Source organism: Sphaeramia orbicularis, chromosome 5 (genome assembly GCF_902148855.1).
Source record: "Sphaeramia orbicularis chromosome 5, fSphaOr1.1, whole genome shotgun sequence".
Classification (NCBI taxonomy): Eukaryota; Metazoa; Chordata; class Actinopteri; order Kurtiformes; family Apogonidae; genus Sphaeramia; species Sphaeramia orbicularis.
Window position 1 is genome coordinate 50,546,391 of NC_043961.1, and position 6,819 is coordinate 50,553,209.

The window sequence follows — 6,819 nt, forward strand, 5'->3', positions numbered from 1 at the left end:
TCCTTTATTTATTTTCCTTCTCAAAGTTGCACAAGTGTAACAGAATATGTTTCATGGTGTAATTGTTTGGCACAAAGATGAGCCAAATTTTATGCACATTTTCTTCTTACCCCATGTGCCTAGTCAGGCCAAGAGGTCCATGTAAGAGTTTCAGGGCCATAACTATTTGAATAAGACTTGCAATGTGCCAGAAAGGTTGGAGGGAGGACAACTGGCAGACAGTGGTGCAGTCTGGAAGGGTAGATCTCTCCAGCAATAACCTTTTCAATCATTTTTGTGATCTTAACCTTAGAACAGAAACATGACCTTATTTAAGACCCACCAGATCTGACGGCTCGGTCTTGTAGGGATGTTTCAGTGAAAAGAAGCCCCAAAAGAATGTTTGTCTGCTGGATGCTACAGGTTACTGTCCATTTGTAATGTTATTTATGTGTCTTTAACCCTTTCATGCATGAATCAGGAGAACCATAGTCAAGATTTTTTCCTCTTTAGGCATGAAAAAAAAAAAACAACGCAATAGAATTTTTTTAATGAACCTATTTTTCATGGAGTTACAAAAATGTCCACTTAGCTGCACACCATGTGTTATGTGTCATTTGTTGAAGCAAAGAAAAGTGTATTAAAATGCAATATCAGAAAGTGATATACTGTGTGAAAACTATGAAATAATATTTTTAATGCAGCAGATCTGATGTTTTCTCAAATTTCATCATACTCTAATACTAGTTATTACTCACTTCATGGAGATAATATATATATAAAAAAAACCTTTTTGTTTAAGTAACCTGTTAATTACAGTCTAGAAACTGAAAATTGATTTTCAGTTCATTGTTACACTCAATTCATACACGAATTTTACGAGTTGAGTAATACCCTTTCACGTATGAATTGCGGGAGCCTTGAACAACAGTGTTTTTATTCCTCTTTAGGCATTAAAAAAACAATGCGATTGAAAAACTTTTTATGAACCTATTTTTCTTTTTTTTTTTTTTTTCAGTTGCAGCTGGACACCATGCATTTAATTTTTGAAGCAAAGAAACATGTATTTACTGATATACTGTGTGAAATCTATGAAATAAGCACATTTTTGATGCTGCTAATTTGATGTTTTCTTACATTTTAACATATTCTAATACTGGTCACTATTCACTTCATGGAGATAATATGCAAAAAAAAAAAAAAAAAACCCTACTTTTGTGTATAAAAACCCTGTTAATTGCAGTCTAATAACAATAACAAGTATTTGATTTACACTCAAATGCGTTAGTACAGATCAGGTTTATCAAGAACAGCAAAGTTACAGTAATGGTATGAATGTCAGTGTATGGGATGGTGCTTAAGTGCCCACTGTGTTGGCTGATATGGAACTTAAAAAAAAAATCCATGCAACGTGATATCATGACTTTGCGTCAATATGCATGTCACTTTTGATGGTAAATTGGCGTGTTATCTGTACGACATTATAAGCTTTTCGCGTGTATATTGACCCATGAGTATACAAGAGAACAGCTGTAGAATAGCTGTCCACTGTAGTGACCACTATGCATGAAAGAGTTAAAGAGACACTCATAAATAACCTTTATGTGTGTTTTTAGAATGAGAGGCATCCTAATGGATTTGATTTTTTTTTTTTTTTTTTTTTAAATTTAGAAATGGTTTAAAAAATATAATCACAAACTGTAATGTGGTGTTGGATGGGTGGGACCTGTTCAGTAGTTGAGCATATAAGCATGAGGTCATGACAGAAATGAGCCCGTTTTTGTTTGGCATGAGATCAAGCAGGAAAAGTGCAGTCACTGCTCGGTGCTGCAGCTTTGTAGGCAACACACAACACTTGGTTCATTTGTCCCATAGCCAAGAAGACAGATTTTTCAATAGACACTCATTTGTTGGTTCAACTTATGGCTGATGTTATCTTTTATAGAGCAGCTGCAGCTCATATTCTTATAGAAATAATGGGATTTTCTTAACAGAGCCTGAAATTTGAATGAGTTCGAGAAGGAGAAGGTGCCAGGTTGGAAGTTATCCATACTACTGCAGTGATGTCATCTGAATAATGTGTGTGTGCGCGCATTTACTGCATATGCAAGATTTTTTTATGGGAAGGCTGGAGAATTGGAGAAAAAAAAAAATGACAGAGGAGAAAAAAAACATACCTCTGCTGTATTTTCTATTGAGTCTGTGTCCAAAGGCAGCACTGTGTCTTTCTTTTACCAGAACATTTGTCAGACTAAACCACCAAACTGTTTGTGGTTTGGAAACTTGGTTTAACTGAAAGGAAACTCCTTAGGCCTTGTTTTGTTTTCCTTTTTTCAGTCTATAGGAACATTCTCCTGGAGTTATAGAAAAAAAAAAAGTTTTGGTCCTACTTCACAGAGCAACAGAATTTTAGACAACAAATTCAGGAGATTTATTTTCTTAAAAAGTGTGAAGTGATATTCAGCGCAATGTGAGCAATGTGAGCTGCACAGGGGGACAACTTGAACATTTTTGCTGTGTTTCTTATGGCCCTCTGGTGTTTGAGTTTGTACATTCTATTTGTTGCTGGATTGACACAATTTTGGACGTGAAGTCACCTTCTCTGGAAGAGCTCAAGCGCTTGTTCGCTGATGGAATCTTGGCCGATTTTTGCTCATGTTCAGCATGAAATCCGTGTCCCTTAATTCTTATGTTGCTTTTGGTAACAACTTAGTTTGCTATTAAAATATTAACTAATGTAAGGTTTCATTCAGTGGTGCAACATTTTTTTAAACTCTAACTGAGCTCCAAGAATTATACACTGATTAACGTGGTGTCAGGAGCTGAACTCAACGCAGAAATCTCCTCCTGTGTGTTTACATTTACTCGGAAATGTGACAATATTTCAACCAGACAATAATTATTTCATACAAGGCAGGAATTTCATTGGTTATATATTTATTCTTTTTTTTTCCATCTAGTGGAAAATTTTTATTTTGACTAAATATAAATTCATTATTAACCCTTTCATGCATAGCGGTCACTCAAGTGTACAGTTATTCTACAGCTGTTCTCTTGTATATTCACAGGTTTTGTTGTTTTAGTTCCATATCAGCCAACACAGTGGACACTTATACACCATCTAATACACTGACATTCATACCATTACTGTAACTTTGCTGTTCTAGATAAACCTGATCTGCACTAACGTGTTTGAGTATAAATCAATTGCTAGTTTTTATTAGACTGTAAATAACAGTTTTCTTAAACAAATATATATATATATTTTTTTTGCATATTATCTCCACGAAGTAATAACTAGCATAGGTGTATGCTAAAATGTGAGAAAGCATCAGATTAGCTGCATGAAAAATGCTTTTATTTCATAGTTTTCACACAGTATATCACTTTCTATTATTGTGTTTTAAGTACACGTTTCTTTGCTTCAAAAATTAAACGCAGTGTCCAGCTGAGTGGACATTAAACTCTATAAAAAAATAGGTATATTAAAAAAATTTAAATCACATTGTTTTTTTCATGCCTAAAGAGGAATAAAAACACTCAGGAAAAAAAAAATCTTGACCAAGGTTCTTCTAATTCATGCATGAAAGGGTTAATAACCTATACAGTGGCACGGTTCCCAGCAGTGTTTTAGTATTATACTTTTTACTATTAAGTTCGATGTCATGCAATTCATCATATTCGACATGTTTGCGGTACAGCTAATCTGACCTCAGGCTCGTTTCCACTTTTATGACAGTGTATTTTCCAATGAATAAGGAGTTTATTCAATTTGCTTATGTCTTGAAGACACAGCTAATCCTTATTATCACAAAGACTCAAAATACAATACAAACTGTAATCTGAGCAGTAATTATCTGTAGTATGAAGCTGTATCAAATGGAGATATTCAAGTACATGTACCTCAGATGAAGTTAAAGTATTTGGGTACATTCCTTGACTACCTTATATAATGCTTTGCACAATGTTAGCATGCTGGCTTAAAGTATGTATATTTACCCACTAAATCAGGTCTGTGTTGTATCTTTTCCCTCTTTTCCTGTTGTTGAATGGATGTATTCAATAAGCCATTGGGCCTGATTACTAACAGGTTGGCCCAGCGCTCCTCTGTGCCTTGACAGTCTTTTTACTTTTTGGCGTGCTGCAGAAACCGCAAACAGACGATGAAAAACAGCGCTGCCCCCGGCTCTCCTCTCAGTCATCATCACCACCCAACCATCTCCGAGCACAACCTGGGTGGATCCATGTGGTTGTTGCTGGATTCGCTTATGTATTTATCTGGGTTTCGAGCAGCCTACTGTACATTCAGTGACAGATTCTGCACATTATTATGCTGATAAATGCCACTCATTCACCCTCAATACGCTCAAACAGGCTTTTTTGTGTTGGCTTGGGGTTACAGACCTATATTCTCCATCCAAGCCTGAAGGATGACCTCATGGGGCTAACAGCCGCCATCACCATCCTCACAGGAGTTAATAGGAACAGTATGTCGCCTCTGGAAAGGTCTTTCTTTTTCTTTCTTTCTTTCTTTGTCCATATTATTTCAATCCTACAGAGTACCAATTAACATAATTTTGTTTTCATCATTCTTTTCTCAGAAACCAAATCTGTTCTCTCCCATGATATTGTATTTTTAAAGGATTTTAAAGCTGCTCTTGTGTGCTCGTGTGAAGGTTTTGTTCAGATGGTTGTTTCTTGATGTTTGCTGCTACAAATGAGCATAAGAGAGACGCTGAAGAACTCAGCAATGAAAATAAAGGTTTTAGCAGAAAAAAAAAACAGCCCAATCCTTGACACATAAGTCAATGTATTGTTCTGTAATGTTCTGTATTGTTTTGTATTGGTGTAGCGAAATGTTGTGATGGGTTGTGTGGTGTGAGGGGTTGGAATTTTAAAAGCAATGCTTCTTCCATCCCCTTTTCAAACCATGTGTGTATCGGCTGTCCAGTTGTCGTCTGTTAAGTGTTTAACTGTGGTAGCAGGTTTGAAATAAACATGCGAATGACTGAATGAATGAATGTAGAAGCTACACTCACAGTCAATGAAAACTTTGAGACCATATTTTTCGACATAATTTTTATTTTGAAACCCTAAACTGGAATTTTTTCATATGACTCATTTGTTTAGGATATTGGCATACAGAAACAAAAATCTAAAGTTTCAAGAATAATTTCAAAACAAAAAAACTTAACAAAAGAAAATGGCACCTGCCAAACACAAAGTCACAACAGTAGCGGTCCTGGTCAGGAGTTGTCACTCTCTCTCGCCCTGGAAGTGGTCTATGGTCAACAGAGCCTGTGGTGTTGTGGCGTTCAACCAGGTTTCTGATTGTGGGTTGGGAACAGCCCATACATACGCCTGGCTATATCACTGTAGCTCAAACTGGCCTCCACCATACCCAGTGCCTGGAGACGTTGTTCACGTGATAGATGTGGCATGATGCCGTTCACTGGACTAACAATGGTGGCCTTTTTTTTGGGCCTTTATATAGGCCTTCAAAACCAATCCTCAAATTGTGCAGATACCCACTATTGCTCCTTGTGTATTTGGCCCAATTTTGCAAAGAGACCAACCCATGTGCAATGAACCGTGACAACATGACAGCTCATCATTATCTCAACTACTCGAGCACTAAGTCATCAATAAATCCACAATGAATAATTACAACCCCCCTACAAGTAGAAATATGCAGACATTTCTACCTCAAAGTTTCTATTGACTGTCAGTATACTATCTCTGATGTAGGCAACCAGGAAAACCAGTAACTTTGGCATGGAATCAGCAGACATCTACAGAAACAAAAGCAAAAACACACTCTAACCAAGGAGTAGCGACTGAAAATGAAATGAATGAACTGACATGATCTTGAAGTATAAGAACTAATGGCTGTTTCATGCCTGGTTCCCATAGACTTCCAGACCAGCCACCAACAGGCAAAGGCAGAACACACTCTGGACGTGTTGCCAGCTCATCACAATATTATGCTATGACTTTAAAAGATAGTTTAAGAATGACTGAAAGAGGTGAAATATGCTAATGGACATTTTGGTGTTGGTGACCTGTAATCACATCCAATGAAAGATTCACTGAACTGTTTTTCTTTGACTGTCTTGATTTGTAAAATGATTCAACATCATATATGTAAATAACACCACAATTCAATCAGGATCAAGAAATAATCTCTGTCGCCACTGGCTCCCTGTCATATTTTTTTCCAATGTTGGCAGAACTCCATTTCTCTACCAACTATACACTTACTAGGTAATAATACTATACATATTATAAAAGGGAAGTGGACCCTGTCTGTGTGTGTATCTCGGGCATCACACAAACTCCGGAAAGAGCTGCCTGTTGCAGTTTGGCATATTTATGTATTTTTGGTCAAGGAAGAGACTAGCAAAAATGGCAAGTTGATAGGACCAATATTTTGGGAGATATTAGTAATTATGGACTACAATAGCCTTACAAGCCTTGCCTAGAATCATAGAATCATCACTGAAGTGTGTTACCTAGCAACAGATAAACAACAGAGCCATGTTGCCATGGTGTCAAATTCCATGTGCAGAAACAGACATGCCAGCTGAGAGGTTATTGAATTATTGAATGCCAGTGGAATTTACCAAGAAAGCAAATAAAGTAAAGGAAGGAACTGTTTCAGAGGATCTACAAGCCATGGTTCCCCATGGGTCAACACGCTAGTTTTTTATAAATGTGTAAATTATTTCTCTGTTAATGAGATTTAAGGTCTAATAAAAGTCTTGGATGTCTGCAGTATCGGTCCAAACAGGAGAGCCAAATATTTTTGTTATGTAAGTGACTTTAAACGTAAAACTTAAC